Source organism: Rattus norvegicus, chromosome 17 (genome assembly GCF_036323735.1).
Source record: "Rattus norvegicus strain BN/NHsdMcwi chromosome 17, GRCr8, whole genome shotgun sequence".
Classification (NCBI taxonomy): Eukaryota; Metazoa; Chordata; class Mammalia; order Rodentia; family Muridae; genus Rattus; species Rattus norvegicus.
The window spans coordinates 12387802-12403312 of record NC_086035.1 but is presented as its reverse complement, the minus strand read 5'-3'; the positions used below and the strand labels follow the sequence as shown (position 1 = coordinate 12403312).

General features: G+C 46.7%; 1 long non-coding RNA gene across 2 annotated transcripts in view; it reads left to right on the top strand.

Annotated features, from left to right (window-relative positions):
* Positions 1-14801, top strand: part of LOC108353155 (uncharacterized) — a 43576-nt gene extending 28775 nt beyond the window's left edge. Inside the window, exons 1-2 of one of the 2 annotated variants that reach the window (XR_005495437.2) lie at positions 12464-12734; positions 14229-14801. This is a non-coding gene — a long non-coding RNA (uncharacterized LOC108353155). Of the gene's footprint in view, positions 1-12463; positions 12735-14228 lie in introns of those variants that run through there. The other variant, XR_005495436.2, reaches the window with a different exon arrangement.
* The last annotated feature ends 710 nt before the right edge of the window (positions 14802-15511 follow it).

The following is a 15511-nucleotide window of genomic DNA, read 5'->3' as shown; positions in this document are numbered from 1 at the left end:
CCCAGTAACCCCACAAGCTGAAACCAAGTGTTCAACACAGTAGCCTGTGAGGACACGTCACATTCAAACTACAAAATTGACCTCAGATTTTTAAAAAAAAAATATACATGTACTTTATGGGTATTTTGCCTGAATCTATGCCTGCACCAGAAGAGGATATCAAGTCTCCTGGAATTGGAGTTGGTTTTGAGTCACTGTGAGGGTGCTGGGATCTGCATGGCCTCTTGCAGAGTTGCAAGAGCTCTCTCACTGCTGAGTCATCTTTCCAGCCTTTGACGGAAGATGTTTTATCTTAGGATGTCGTTGTTGTTGTTGTTTGTTTGTTTGTTTGTTTTTTCCAGTTTGTGATGCTTCAGGTCCAGTAGACACTGTACGGCAAATATTTAATTGAGAGGATTTTTCTAGGCTAATAGTGGACAGTGCTGTTCTCCATCAGAGCTGGCTAGCAGCTTCCATTTTGTAATCAGGAGATCTGAGCTGAACTCAGAGGATTCTCCTGCAAGAAGGGGTCTGAGATGGTTGGAATGGGAATGGCCCCCATAGGCTCATGCATTTGAATATTTGGTGTACAGGTGGTAGCGCTATTTGGGAAGGATTAGGAGGTGTGGCCTTGTGACCAGCTCTCCTGAGTTTGGTGGCGGGTGAGGAGCAAGGTCAGCTCAGCAGTGCCTCCAGCAACAATTCAGACCAAGGATATCTGCATGGCCTTTGGTGGTAACATGGGCCTGGGACATCAACACACACTCGATATGATCACCGACCCAGACATGGCCCCCGGCAGCAGCATGGGCCCAGATGTCCCCATGGCCTCAGGTGGCAGCACAGACCACTCAGATGGGCATGTCCCCTTGCAGCTGCACCACCCTCAGATATCTACCTGGTCTCTGATGGCAGTCCAGACCATGGACATTGCATGACCATTGGTGGTTACCCTGGCTACCGACATTGACCCACCTCCCAGCTGCGTCAGGACCACAGATCCAGACATGGCCCTGGAGGCAGCTTGGGCCAAGATCTCATCATGGCCACGGGTGGTTGCACCATAGGCTTCTCTTACCTACCTGTTTCTCACCGCCATCAAGTCTCCATCTTTCTTTACGTGTATGAAGCCTGTGGCTTCCCTTTCTCTTCCATCTCTCCACAGTGTACTCCATCTTCCCACCTCTCCATCATGCTTTTGCCCATCACTGTGCCACTGTGATGCTTAGCCCAGGGAGTGGCACTGTTAGGAGGTGTGGCCTTGTTGGAGTGGGTGTGTCACTGTGGCTGTGGGCTTTAAGACCCTCATCCTAACTGCCTGGAAGCCAGTATTCTCCTAGCAGCCTTCAGATGAAGATGTAGAACTCTCAGCTCCTCCTGCACCATGACTGTCTGGATGCTGCCATGCTCCCACCTTGATACTAATGGACTGAACCTCTGACCTGTAAGCCAGCCCCAATTAAATGTTGTCCTTTATAAGACTTGCCTTGGTCATGGTGTCTGTTCACAGCTGTAAAACCCCAACTAAGACAGGCACCCACACAGCTGCTTGGGTGTTTTTCTTCTGCCCCAACCTGGCGGGACCTGGGGCAATTTTTTTTTTTTAAACATGAGTGCTAGGGGTTGAACTCAGGTTCTCAGGAGGAGCAGCCAGTGCTCTTGCCCACTGAGTCATTGCTGCAGCTCTAGTAAGGGGGAAAAAAATTAAAGACAAAAGGACTACGTAACTTCCTTGGAAATAATAATCCTAGTCTATCAGAACTACAAGAACAAGTGCAGAGTTAGACCATCAGACAGACAGCTGCATAGACATTCTCGCATTGTATTGTCCAAGTATGGGTCAAGGGCCTTTGTTAGCATTCTGTCTAAGCTCCACCCCAGTTACCTGGCAACAGCTAAGTGTGCCTAGCACTATAAAAGGGGCTGCTTGCCCCTCCTCCTCTCTCTTGCTCTTTTGCTTCTCTCTTCCCCTTGCCCCCGTTTCCTTCCCCCCTTCTCCCCACATGCCCATGGCCAGCCTCTACTCCTCAGTTTCTCTACCTCTACCCCTCTCGCTCTCGCTCTCGCTCTCGCTCTCGGTGTGTGTCTGGCTGGCTGGCTGCCCTACTACCCTCTTAACTCCCCTCCCCATACTCTATTCTATATTATACTGTCGTCCTGTGGCTGATCCCTCAGGGGGAGGGGGTGTCTCAGCATGGGCACACAGAGGCACCCCCTTCCCCCACACCTCCATAGAACATGATCCCCCCTCTCTTTATCTTTTTATAAACACATCAGTGGTTCTAAAAGTCTTTCTGATACGTCTCATTTTGGAGTGTGCATACAAAGGACTTCCTATTTCCCCACTTCCTGTATTTATTGATTAACTGAGTTTGGTCTATAGTTTGACATGAGTGACTCCGTTTTGGTCGTGGCGACTCACAGTCAGCATTTATGGACGATCTGCTTAGGGACCAGGAAGGTCAATAGGTGTTACAGTTTCTTCTGTGCAGAGAACATACATTTCTCTTGTTGCCGGGATCAGAGCCAGAGCCCTGACAGCTCCAGCCAGCTAGGCTGGACCACCGTCCTCAACAGGCCAATTAAACACTCAGGGCAGTGAGAAGCAGAGAAAGCTGGTTTAATCAGTGTGGTCCCTTTGGGAAGAGGAGGCCCACAAAGAGGTCTAGTGATGCTACTCCCCTAGCTCCATCTTTAAGGTCCTAGCAAGGTTCGGATATAAATAGAAGACAGGAGATACACACAGCTAAACTGTCCTGTCATAGTGTAGCCCTGCACATCACTGACCCCTCATTATCTAGGCTTTTCTGCACGGTAGTGTGACAGGCTGTCAGAGCCATGTGAAATGGCTGGCAGAGACTTTACCGTGTCCATATACAGAGACGCAAGCCTTTGGAAGCAAATGAGTTGGAGTTTGCTTGGACCTTTCAACATTTTTAAAAGATAAACAAATTCAAAAGTGTATAAAGTAAAAGGCAAGAGTTGATAAAATCTGGTCTGGGAATGCAATAGGGCAAAGTTAATAATACCCTAGATCCAGAAGAAACTGGGAGGCTTTGCCAGGAATCCTCACAAGTTTGGTGTGACGATGAATTCTAGGAACGTGTCTCTACAGTTCTGAAGTCCAGGCTTAAAACCAAGTTGGCTGCGCTGATATGGGGAAAGTGGGGTGTGTTTGAGTTCATCCGGGCTTTCCCTTTGACCTCAGGTGGGGTTTATGTCAGGAGCCTATGGGTTCCTGTCTTTTGATTCTGAGGAATGAAACTTGCAATGGGTTTAGACTGGTTTTCTTACAGATTCACAGGCGGGAACCGAGGAGAGAGAAGGCAGGTCCTCAAAACACTACAGACATAACAGAGATGTCAATCTGATATATATGAATTAACAGGAACTGGCATGAGGCATGGAGAGGGTGGGTCCAGTTGTCCTCCCCCGACCCCCCGCAAGGTGTTGAGGTGAACCCTCTCATTGCATAGCTTCTGGGCACGACAGCTGATCCAAGTGTTATCATCTTTATCCAAAGATAACAAGAAGTTCAAACAGCAACAGCCAGAGCCCCTCCTACAATTCCAGGGCTCTGGCTGTGGAAGAGCTAAGTAGTTAAGAGCACTGACTGCTCTTCCAGAGGTCCTGAGTTCAATCCCTGTAACCACATGGTGGCTCACAACCATCTATAATGAGATCTGATGCCCTCTTCTGGTGTGTCTGAAGACATCTACAGCGTACTTATATATAATAAATAAAATAAATCTTAAAAAAAAAAAGAATCTCTAAGAGTAGTTGTTGTACACTGCCTGACTGACTTCTATCTGCTGTCACCAGCAGGGCCACTGTCTTCCTGGAGAATGTCTGGTTCTTCTTGCTCTCTATTTGCCTCGAGTGCTTAGCCTTCTTGGCTGCTGGCCACCAAGTCCTCTGGCTTAAGTTTTCCCTTTGTGTTCCAATCCTTTGGTTCATCTCATGTTGGGGACACTTGTGGGTTTAACATGACCAACACTTATTATCTAACATCCTCGTGTTAGCTGGGTGTAGCCTCGTGTAGCATCCTGTGCATGCTGGGTGTTTTTTTTTTTTTTTTTTTTTTTTTGTCAACTTGACACTAGCTGGAATCCTCTGGGAAGAGGGAACCTCAGGTGAGGAGTTGACTCCATGTCTGTGGAGGGCCCAGTCTACTGTGGGTGGAGCCATCCCTGGGCTGGTGGTCTTGGACTTTTATAAGAAAGCAGGCTGAGCAAGCCAGGGGGAACAAACAAGTAAGCAGCACCCCTCCATGGCCTCTGCTCTAGTTCCTGCCTCCAGATCCCTGCCTTCAGCTCAAAAACCTACCCAGACTTCTCTCAAGGGATGGGCTGTGATCTGAGACATATAAAATGCAGGAAACCCCTCCCATCCATAGGTTGGCTTTGGCCAGTGTTTTCTCCTCTCAGCAGATATGATGGTTTACATATGCTTGGCCCAGGGAGTGGCACTACTAGAAGGTATGGCCTTGTTGGAGGAAGTGTGTCACTGTGGGGGTGGGCTTGGGAGAAGCAATTCTTGAGATCAAGGCATGGACCAATCTTAGGGGGAGCCATCACTCAACACTATAGTACTTCCTTGCATGGGCTACAGAAATGGACAGGTTTAATAGCTTGATTGAGAAGAGAGAAAGAAAGAGAGAGAGAGAGAGAAAGTGCACCCAACAGAGAGTATTAATCTAGTACCAGAGGTGTGATTCAAATGGTGATGAGATAAAAAGGAACAGGAGGAGGAAATTCTCAGTTTTCTTCCAGCAAATAAAAAAAAAAAAAAAAGAGAGAGGAAACAAGATTGCTAAGTGTCTAAGATGTTCTGGTTTGCAAAACAAAACAAAACAACAACAACAACACTTCAAGAAGACTCGGAGTAATTAGCTGTTCAATTAATATGATTCAAAACTGTCCTTGCTCAGCTTCTGCAAAGTGGAGGAGCTGTGTCACCTCACTCTACAGCTGATCTGTGCAGAACAGAACCTTCAGGGAAGATACACTTTTACCCCACATCCTAACTGCAGCGAATGGAACAAATCAAACACCAGACTCTAGGACAACAGCAGAAACCTGGTGTCAAATGGGAAAAGAACATTAGATACAGAAATCAATAGGTCGATCTTACTCTCAGTGAGTGTAGGTAGAAACTGTTAAAGTTGTCAATGAAATAAACCTAGACAAAGAAGAGAGGGCCCCCTCCCTTCTGTGTAGTTAAGACAGCACAATATCAAGAGTTAAAATGTATATGACTTTCAATCTGCTACAATTTGACACTTATAATGAGAGAAACAGCAGAATTTGAGATGGTGACTAACACCAGGAAACTGACTAAGTCTATGGTATCGGATAACACTGTGTGTGCGCTCGTGCACACATGCATAGCTCATGCACACATGCATATGTCCATGCAGGTGTGTGCACCCATATTTGCATGCAGGCCAAATGAGGGCATTGGGTGTCCTGTTCTGTCACTCTCTGTCTCACTCTCTTAAGATAGAGTCTGTCTGAACCTGGCTGGAGCCTGGTCAGCGAGCCCCAGTGACTATGGTATGTTCACTTCCACAGCACTGGAACTGTGAGAGCGTGCTGCCATGTTTGGATTTTACTTTTTTTTACTATTGGAAGGATTTGAACTCAGGTCAACAGGTTTGTGCGGCAACTGCACGTATCCACTGAGTCATCTCCCCAGAAGCCCCCCTAAAGATTTATAGTAGAAATAAGAGGCACGACTCACATCAGAAATAGGACAGTGCGTCAGTGTTATAAGAGCAATGGTGGCATCATGGTTACTGAGGAAACATGTATGACAATGGGCCTGTAACATGACTGTGCAGTTGTCACAGCCATGGTAAAGTCAGTATCAAATTCCCCCTCTTGTGTGTGCGTGTGCATGTGTTGCATGAGTGTATGTCTGTGTGTGTATATGTTTGTGGGTATGTGCACGTGTTCATATGAGTGTGTGCCAGTGTATGTGTGTATGTCTGTGTGTCTGTGTATGTGTGTATTATGTCAGTGTGTCAATGTATGTATATACATGTATGTATATGTGTATTTTCGTGTGTGCATATGAGTGTATGTCAGTGTATGTGTGTATGTTTGTGTGTGTCAGTGTATATATGTCTGTATAAGTTAGTGTTAATCTAAAATCCCTAACTGTGTCTCCAGTCAGGAGCACGAGCATACAGTTGCGTACAGAACATTGACAGGAAACTATAGTTTAATTGTTTCTTTTGTTTTTGTTTTTGTTTTTTTGTTTTTGTTTTTGTTTTTGTTTTTTAAGTTTCATGCAGCCCAGACTAGTCTCAAACTTGCTATGTAGCCAAGGAGGACACTGAACTCCTGATCCTCCTGTCTTCATCTCCCGAGCGTTAGTTAAGTACAGATATGTAGAGCATGCCTGATACAAAGGTGGGGATGGGGCGTCAGAGCTTCACGCATGCCAGGCAGGCTTTCTACCAACTGAGCCACATTCCCAGCTCCTGGCTGATGTTTTACTTCCCTTTCAAGTCTTTTATTGTCGTCCTCCTCCTAAAAGCAGAACTTACTGTAAACAGTGGGCCTCAGCTGCTAGCAGCAGCTGTAAACACTTTGTGGTTCTGCATGTCTTGACGGAATTGAGAGGGGACATCCAGTGCCTGCCCCAGCTCCGTTCTGTGAAAACACACTGTGAAGCTCGTACAGAGATGACGCTGTCTCAGAACACAGCCCCGTTGTTCAGAGACTCCTGACTGGATTGTGGAGAATCGAGCTACTCGGACAGAACTGGCAAACATCGCTAATGAGTTAAAGGAAAATCTTCTTCTGTTCTCAGACTCAATGTAACATCGAAAGGCTAACAACCAAGGGCTCAGCTAGCTTCCCTGAGGGCATGCTAAGCAAGCATGTGCACCCCATTTAAAAGAAAGATTGGATTTCTTTTCAGACTCGAAAGCATCGATGTCATGACGCACCTCGCTCATCACCCAGCATGCACTCACCTACTGAATTGTTAACGCTCCCGATGCTTTCCCGGTGGTGACATCCTCGACCTTGCAAATTGTCTCTCTCTTCAAAAGAGGTCCTCCACTTTAGCTCTGTCTAATCAGATTTAAGCAAAGTTGCCCTGTGAGACTTGTATAGTTTCCTGAGAAACAGGCTACAGTCGAATTAAAGATCTCTCTTCTCCTTTGCCCTGCCCACTTCATCTTGTCCGTGGGAGATGCCTGGGTATCCATTGGCCTTCTGGCAACAATGAAATCCAAAGCCACGGGTTGAACAGTGGTCACGTGGTTCTACCCAGAACTTGCCCTGTCTGACTCTTGTCAGGTCTGACCTGTACTTGGTAGATCTGGTGTTTTGGTCACAGAAGAACAACTTGTTCTACTTGACTTAGTCATTCTTATGAGGATTTTGGGACACGCAGCCAATCACAGGCTGGAGTAGTCACAGCTATTGCTTTATGAAAACGGAATGCTGCTGACCAAGCCAGCAACTTGACCTGTTGGAACCAACAATCTTTTTGTATACTGGGTGAAGCTGTGTCTCTATCCTTCCTCACTTGCCTAAGGCACCTTCTGATTGGTTTAATAAAGAGTTGAATGGCCAATAGTGAGACAGGAGTGGATAGGCGGGACATCCGGCAGAGATAGGAACTCTGGGAACGCGTCAGGCAAGGGCTTTACTAGCCGGAAATGGAGGAAGAAATGGGTGCTGGTACTGAGGAGAGATAACGAGCCACGTGGCAGATTGTAAATTAGTATAAAGTAGTTGATTTAAGTTATACAAGCTAGTTGGGAAGAAGCCAGCTGAGCCCAACTTTTGTAATTAATAAAAAGGTCTTCGTGCCATTCATTACTCGGGTGGCTGGCAAGTTAAGACACTCCAGTAATTAAACAGTCTGTAACCAGCCCCATGCCAGTATGGGGATGGGCAAAAGGTGATGATAACTGGATGTCCCGTCAATGAGGAAACAATGGCTAAGTGAATTGTAACCGTTTATGCATTTGAGAAAAGACATTTAGTTATTTACTTCATGCAAACGAGACGAATGATGTCCTATGATCTCCAATGATAAACCTGATGTCCGTGCTTCAAGCCTTCCGTTCAGCTTGGTGCAGTGTCCTGCAGTCTGCAGTGCATTTTCCCAAACGTGGAAGAGTGAGATCAGAAGGAGAGAGGATAAAAGAGAATGGAATTCGGGGACAGAGGCTTGGGGGGGGGGGGGGGGAGTACTGGGCACAACACTCCCTGACCCTAGTGCAGGCTTGTGATTGTCCGTCACAGGAGATGGGACTGGCAGGCTGAGGTGACCCAACAGATAGGGCTGTGAGCCCAGATCCTGGGAGAGAGCTGGGGAGCCTACCCACCGGAGAGTGTGTATGGTGTAAATTATTCCAGTTTTCTATGTTGACTACATGGACTAATAATTCCATATCAAACTCTATTAAGGTTACATTTCATCCCAAGGTGTCAAGGGAGACTGAGAAAGTCTCTGCTGTCCAGGGCTCGAGAGAGGAATTCTGGGAATCTGTAGGGCTCGGCCTGGGAGAGGGGGTGTCTCTACCGTGATCTGGTTTAGCTAGGTGTGTGGATTCGAGCCCAGGTAGTGAGGGGTAACAGCTTTCGCCGCCCCCTCTGCTGGTCCTTCTCCTTTCTGCCATTGGTGCTTCGGTTGCCCGCTGGGCTGAGCCATCAGAGGACTGACTAGCCAGTGAGGGATGCAGGGGAGCTTCTTGTGGTCATTTCAGGAAAGCAGATCTCTTTCCCAAGTGGTGGTGTTACAACTCTTATGACAGAAGCTCTCAGATGATGGAGTGATTCCTGCACACTTTTAATCCTGAACACGACTCTTAAATACATTTTTTGGATGGATCAGTGTCTGACAGCAGGTACTTCCTATTGGTCCGAGAGCTTGGGAAGACCTCATCTACATATTTGGGGGTGTGGTCCTGCTTCTATGTCTGATCTGTCTTGAGCTTGATCTGTGGACATGTCCTCACCTGTGGAGGAGGAGCTTGGGGCATTGCCCTATGTGACTGATCTGTCTCAAACCTCTCTACAGGGGTCTGTGGGGAGCTGCAACTAGTGAGACCTTGATCTGGGAGACTGAGAATGCATCTGCTGTCCCTTTCAGGGTCCCCTGGGATTCAACCTATCTAGAACAGGAATCAGGGTACCTTTCACAGCCCCCCATCCCTCAGGAATCTGTGGCAGTGCACAAGCCTAGATACTGCAGTAGATCTGAAGTTATAAAGGAAATTTCTCACGTGGACATGTACAGAGTCTACCTCACCTACTGTATTCCTCTAACCTCTCACCAACTGACCACTCCTTCAAGCACCTTGATGGCTTTCTTCAGGGAATACACAACCAGCAAGCTGTAGAAAGTTTTTTCAAGTGTCCATCAAATTCCAAAGCAGGGATTTTTACAATACAGGAGTGAACAAGCCTTTCTCATTGGCAAGGATGTACTGGTTGTATAGTTGCTATTTTGATGAATAGAGACTTGAGCCTAGTTGTAATGATTTAAAAATTCATAGTCTGGGTCTGGGGAGATGGCTCAGAGAGTAAGCAGAGCACTGGCTGCTCTTCCAGAGGTCCTGAGTTCAATTCCCAGCAACCACATGGTGGCTCACAACCATCTGTAATGGGATCTGGTGCCTTCTTCAGGTCTGCCGCATACATGTAGGCAAAATGCTATACATAATACATTAAATAAAAGATAAAATTCGTAGTCTGAAATGCAACCCCTTTTACTCCAAACTCATATATGACCACCTGCACACAGATAAAGTTTAACACCATTATTTTCTGCTTTTAATGCCTTTCTTTCTTTCTTTCTTTCTTTCTTTCTTTCTTTCTTTCTTTCTTTTCCTCCTCCTCCTCCTCCTCCTCCTCCTCCTTCTCCTCCTCCTCCTCCCTTTTTCTCCTTCTTTTCGTATGATTACTCTGGTTAGGGATTTCAGTACTGTGGATAGAAACATTGAGTGGACAGATTTGTCTTTCTCCCGAATTGGAGGGAATGCTTCCAACTTTGTCATTGAACAGGGTCTTAGCTATGGGCTTGTTTTCCACAGCCTTAATAATGTTGAAGTACCTTCCTTCCACACTTCATCACCCAAGAAGTGTATCACACAAGAGTGTTGATACTGGTAAATGTGTTTTCTACTTCTGCTGAGAGAGGAACATTTTTCTTCATTCTGTAAATCTCCCTCAGCACCTTGACGATTTTTGGCAGTTGAACCAGCCTTGTATTCCAGAGGCCTGCTACATTATTCTTCTAAAGTTTAGGGATTTTTGTATCGTTGGGGGATTTTAGCTTGTGGTGGCTCTGTTTGTTGGTTTGTTTGTTTGGTCCTTTCCACCTTCCCTCATCATTTTCTGGTTTGCTATTCGCATGATGTTAACCTTGGCAAAGAAATGTAGAAGCATCGTGAGGATGGGAACTGGTCCCTCTTTAGACGTTTGGTGGGACCAAACCAGCTATCAAGGTTTTCCAGTGCACCACTGTGGAAGTCCTTCCCTGGCCATCTGTATTCTCCTAAGGTAGTCATGATCTTTGTTTTGTTTGAGTAGTAACAGGAATGAAACAACCTTTCTTCCACTGAAGACAGTTTTCTCTTTCCTGTAGATGCCGCGTCTCTCTCCATACTCCAGAACATGGGTCTTCGCTTTTCTCTGACATGGTCGCACCAAGTGCAATCCGAAGACTTTCTTGATGCCTTGGCTCTTCAACCCCTTTTAAAGTCTGCTTGAATGCCATTTACTCTTTCTCTCCTTTGTTGCTTCCTATAAAACCATAATTCTTGTTTCTAGTGCTTACTATTTTTGCTTGTTTAGTCCTCCTTGAATATACGCCCACTGAGTAGGAAGTCTGTGTCCGTTTTGTACACAGGGTGTCTAAAACCGAATCTGGACTATGAGGGATGGGTAGCTTGAAGAGGAACATTTGTATGCTGGGTGGATGGCCCACTCAGTGAAGCACTTGCTTTACCAGCCTGAGGTTCAGTCTCCAGAACCCATGTAAACCAACTGTATCTTATAGCATTTGTGACCCAGCACTGCGCAGACGCGGACAGATGCCCAGCACTGTGCAGATGCAGGCAGATGCTGTGGGGCTCACTGGCCAGCCAGCATAGTCTGTTTGATGAGTTCCAGGTTATTTAGAGAACTTGACTCAAAAAATAAAGAAAAAACAAGACCAAGGAGGAAGGCACTGAGGAATGATGATTCCCAAGGTTGTCCCCTGACCTCTACATATGCATGCACGCATGTGCACACATGCCCATAAACACACACGCATCCTCAATGTGCACACACACACACACACACACACACACACACACACACACACACACAAACAACATTGGGGGTACTTTACAGAACATGACTAGCATTCAATCATTGGACAAAGTTAGGGATAGAGTCTTAACAAAATTCTAAGTAGTCGGGGCTGCGGAGGAGGATCAGCAGGTAAGAACAAGCGCTGGGCTTACAGAGGACCTGACTGGTTCTTAGCACCCACAGGGACAGCTTCATCTGTAGTTCCAGGGGAACCAGTGCCCTCTTCTGGACTCGATGAACACTGCAATGCGATGTATATATATAGTCTCTCATACACATAGACAAACATGAAATAAATCTTAAAAAAATATTCTAAGTGGTTCTACAGGTATCCACCTCAGGGAAAAAAGAGAAGTATGATATTCTTTTCTGATATACTGTATTCCTTCCAAGCTCAGTAGTGTTTTTGTTTGTTTGTTTCCTTTTGGGGACTGGCATTACTGGTTTCTTCTGTTTTCTGTATGTTACTGTGGAAAGTAGGCCCTCTCCCCCTGGAGGCTCTGTGTGATCAGACCCCAGGCCTTTTCTCTTGTCCTGTCCAGGTAAGACCCTGTCATCTCTGATGGAAAGGCTGGGTCATGTTGGGGCAGGACTGCCTTTATTCTACTGTCTCAGCTCCGAAGTATGAAAACTGCTCTGTCAACCACGATGACCTCAGTGCAGGGAAGACAGAACGACCCTCTTGCATCCCCAATCATTGCCGCATGGTCATCGCAGGCCCCATTTCCTGTCTACCCTGTGAGAGATCTTCAAACTCTCAGTGCTTCCTAAAATTACTACCGGTGCTCCCTTCCGCGGAACCAGAAGAATTGTCTCATTCCCTGCTTGTTCAACTCAGCTCAACACGAGGCTTGGGGTGGGTGTTGTGTTTTATAAAAAAAGAAAAAGAAGCCAGGGATACGTTTGGTGGACACGTGGTATGGTGCAGGGGAAGGGGGTGCCTTAGCGGGTCCACGCCAAGGCATCCCTTCCCCCTGAGGGACCAGCACAGGACTGTATAGTATAGAATAGAGTTTATTTAGGGCATGGAGAAGAGAGTTGAGCGGGTAGTAGAGACAGAGAAAGGCAGAGAGGGAAGATGGGAGGGAGGGAGAGAGGAGAGGCTAGCCATGAACACGTGGGGTGGGGGGGGGGAGACAGGGAGAGAAGAGAGAGGGGGAGGAGGGTAAGAGAAGAAGAGGAGGGGCAAGCAGCCCCTTGTATAGTGAGTCAGGCACACCTGGCTGTTGCCAGGTAACTGTGGCACGGAATGCCAACAGACCAGTTGAGGAGTCTCTGTAACTTCCTAAGAAGTTTGAAATAAGTACTGGCTCATAAGCAGTCACAGGGACAGAATGCGAAAGCGCTGTGCTCAGTCTCCAGCATCTTTCAGGGGTGATAAGTTGCACAGCAGAGAACACGATCGAGAAAATGATGAGGTCACAGGTCAGCTTTTACATGCCCTCCTGCATCAAGGGGCGATCTCTCGGTCTCTGTCTCCCTCCCTCCCTCCCTCCCTCCCTCCCTCCCCTCTCGTCTTTATTTTCCCCGTTTCCATTTTTAGTTCTTGACTGGGTCTCATTTATCCCAGCTTGGCCTTATAGTCAGTAATAGCAGAGGATGATTCCCTGCCTCCACGTCTCAAGAGCTGGAATTCCAGTTGTGTACCCCCACACCTGGTTTGCGTTACCGGGGTGTAACCTAGAGCTTCCTGCCTGCTAGGCAAGGGCTCTCCCACTAAGCCCACTCCCAGCACCTAAAGAGAGATGTCAAATGAAATCAGAAGAACAAATTCTAAACACCCATTTCAGTTTATGTTTTAGCTTTTTTAAAAAAATGCCCATAATTTAATTTGGTAATGAGAGAGGACATCATGTTGGTATACATCTGTTAGGTCCCTGTTGCTGCCATAGTAAATTCCTGCACGTCTTCCATTGTAAGGTAGAAATGGTCTCCCTTACAGCCCTGCTGCCCAGGAGCTCAACATTACTCTCAACAGGATGGAGTCAAGGAGTTGAGACAGGGGTAGAGGCCATGCTGTCAAGAGGCAGGAGGACTTTGAGTTGCAGGTCAATCTGCAATATGAGGTTTACTTATTTTATTTTATTAAAGATTTACTTATTTACTATATATGGGTACGCTGTCGCTGTCTTCAGACACACCAGAAGAGGGCATCAGATCCCATTACAGATGGCTGTGAGCCACCAGGTGGTTGCTGGGATTTGAACTCAGGAACTCTGGAAGAGCAGTCAGTGCTTTTCACCTTTGAGCCATCTCTCCAGCCCGATACAAAGTTTATAAAGACAGATTCTATCTAAAAAAATGAAGCAAACACAGACAAACAAACCCTTCTCCAAAAAGGAGGAGGAAGAGAAAGAGGAAGAAGAGGAGGAGGAGGAGGAGGAGGAGGAAGAGGAGGGGAGGAAGAAGAGGAAGAGGAAGAAGAGGAGGGGAGGAAGAACTGAAGGATGCATCAGGCTGTGTTCCCTATAGGTTCTCAAATTTGTTCCAGCATTCCTTAGTTTCTGGTCACACCAGGCCCATCCCTGCCTCCATCTGCCTGTGGCCCTTCTGACTTTGAGCGGTGACACTCGTAGCTTTGGGTCCCACATAGATAGTTCACGATTATCTCCTAACACCAAGGCCCTTCCCTTCATACCAGCGGCAAAAGCCACCTCTCCCGTGTCAGTAACATTTTCTGCACAGGGACTGGGGGGGGGGGGGTCTGTCCATCTGCTTGCCCTGCAGGCAATATCAAGGACAACTCTGCCCTTCCCGCAGCTATAGAGTTTTGTCCTGAATGCGGTCTCACCTCGGCTTACATAGAAGGTTGTTAATTTCCTGGTACTGTATTAACTTGTGACCCTCCAAAATCCAGGAAGTGGGTAAGACTTTCTGCACTTGAGCTTCCACACATCCATGCTTTCCTCCTTTTCACAGGGTCAGTGTGATAGTGACAATCTGAAGGAACTGGCTGTGGGTGGATCTGAGCCAGCGCTGACAGCCTGAGGAGCCATAGAAGGGTCTGCTGGGCTGCTCTCTGCATCCACACAGACTCAGAGCAGATCGACTCCAAGTCTGCGACAGGCAACTGCTTCCTGCTGCTCACAGAGAAGCGTCCTCATAAGATGACATCAGGGAAGCCCTGAACGTTGTTGGGTAGCAGAATGAGAGCAAGGGTCAGAGGAAGACAAAGCTTGCCTCTGTAGCAAGTGGCAACCTGTGCCACTGCGCAAGCCCCTCCTGGTGTGCAGCACTGCTCCTCCGCTCCTCGTTGAGGGGGAGCCCAGCCTTGCTCTAGCTTGTTTCTCCCGCAGGGTGAGTGATGTCACCACCATTCTTGAAGACAGCTTTTTTTTTTTTTTGGTGCCGTGCTAGGTTCTGCCAACACAAGCATCTGCCTGTGATTTTAGTCAGTTTTGTGTTTCTGAAGAAATCCCAAACCGATCTTCTTCATTTTCCAATCTGAGTTTCTAATTCATGATTTAAAAAACAAAAATGTGTTCCCGGGTATTAAGTGTCTTTGTTTCTTGATGCTTCGAGTAACTTTCTTTTATTTTATGTCAATTGGGTTGATGATTATTTTGGGCAGGGTCTCATTATGTAGCTCCAGCTGGCCGGTGACTTATTATGTAGAGCAGGCTGCCCTCCAACTTACAGAAATCCTCCTGCCTTTGCCTATCGGGTGTTGTGATTAAGGGTGTGGACCTGGGTTGATACTTTCTCATTAACTGAAGTGTTATGGGTCCTGAATTATATGGCTAAAGTGTTAACATGAGTTGGAACTTTAAAAACAAGCATGTGGGTACAACTTTGATCCTAGCCCTTGGGAGGCAGAGGCAGGCAGATCTGTCAGTTCGAGCCCAGCTTGGTCTGTATAGGGAGTTTCAGGCCAGCTAGGGTTACATGGAGAGATCCTGCCTCAAGACAAATAGAACCACCAAAGAGCCAAACCCACCCAAAGCAAACAAAAATCCCCCAGCCAAAAATGAGTGTGTATGTTAATGTTTTATAAAAAAAAACAACTTTAGGATTACGAATTCACTTATCTCCCCGATTAAAAATGCCTAAAAGAATGAGTAGTAAATAGCATAGAGGGAGTAGTAACCAACTTTCTCTCCCCCTGTTCTCATAGACTATTAATACCCAGATACATTAAGAAGGACGCCGCCAAATAATATGCTTCTGCTCACACAGAGACAGACATTTCACCACCAACCAAC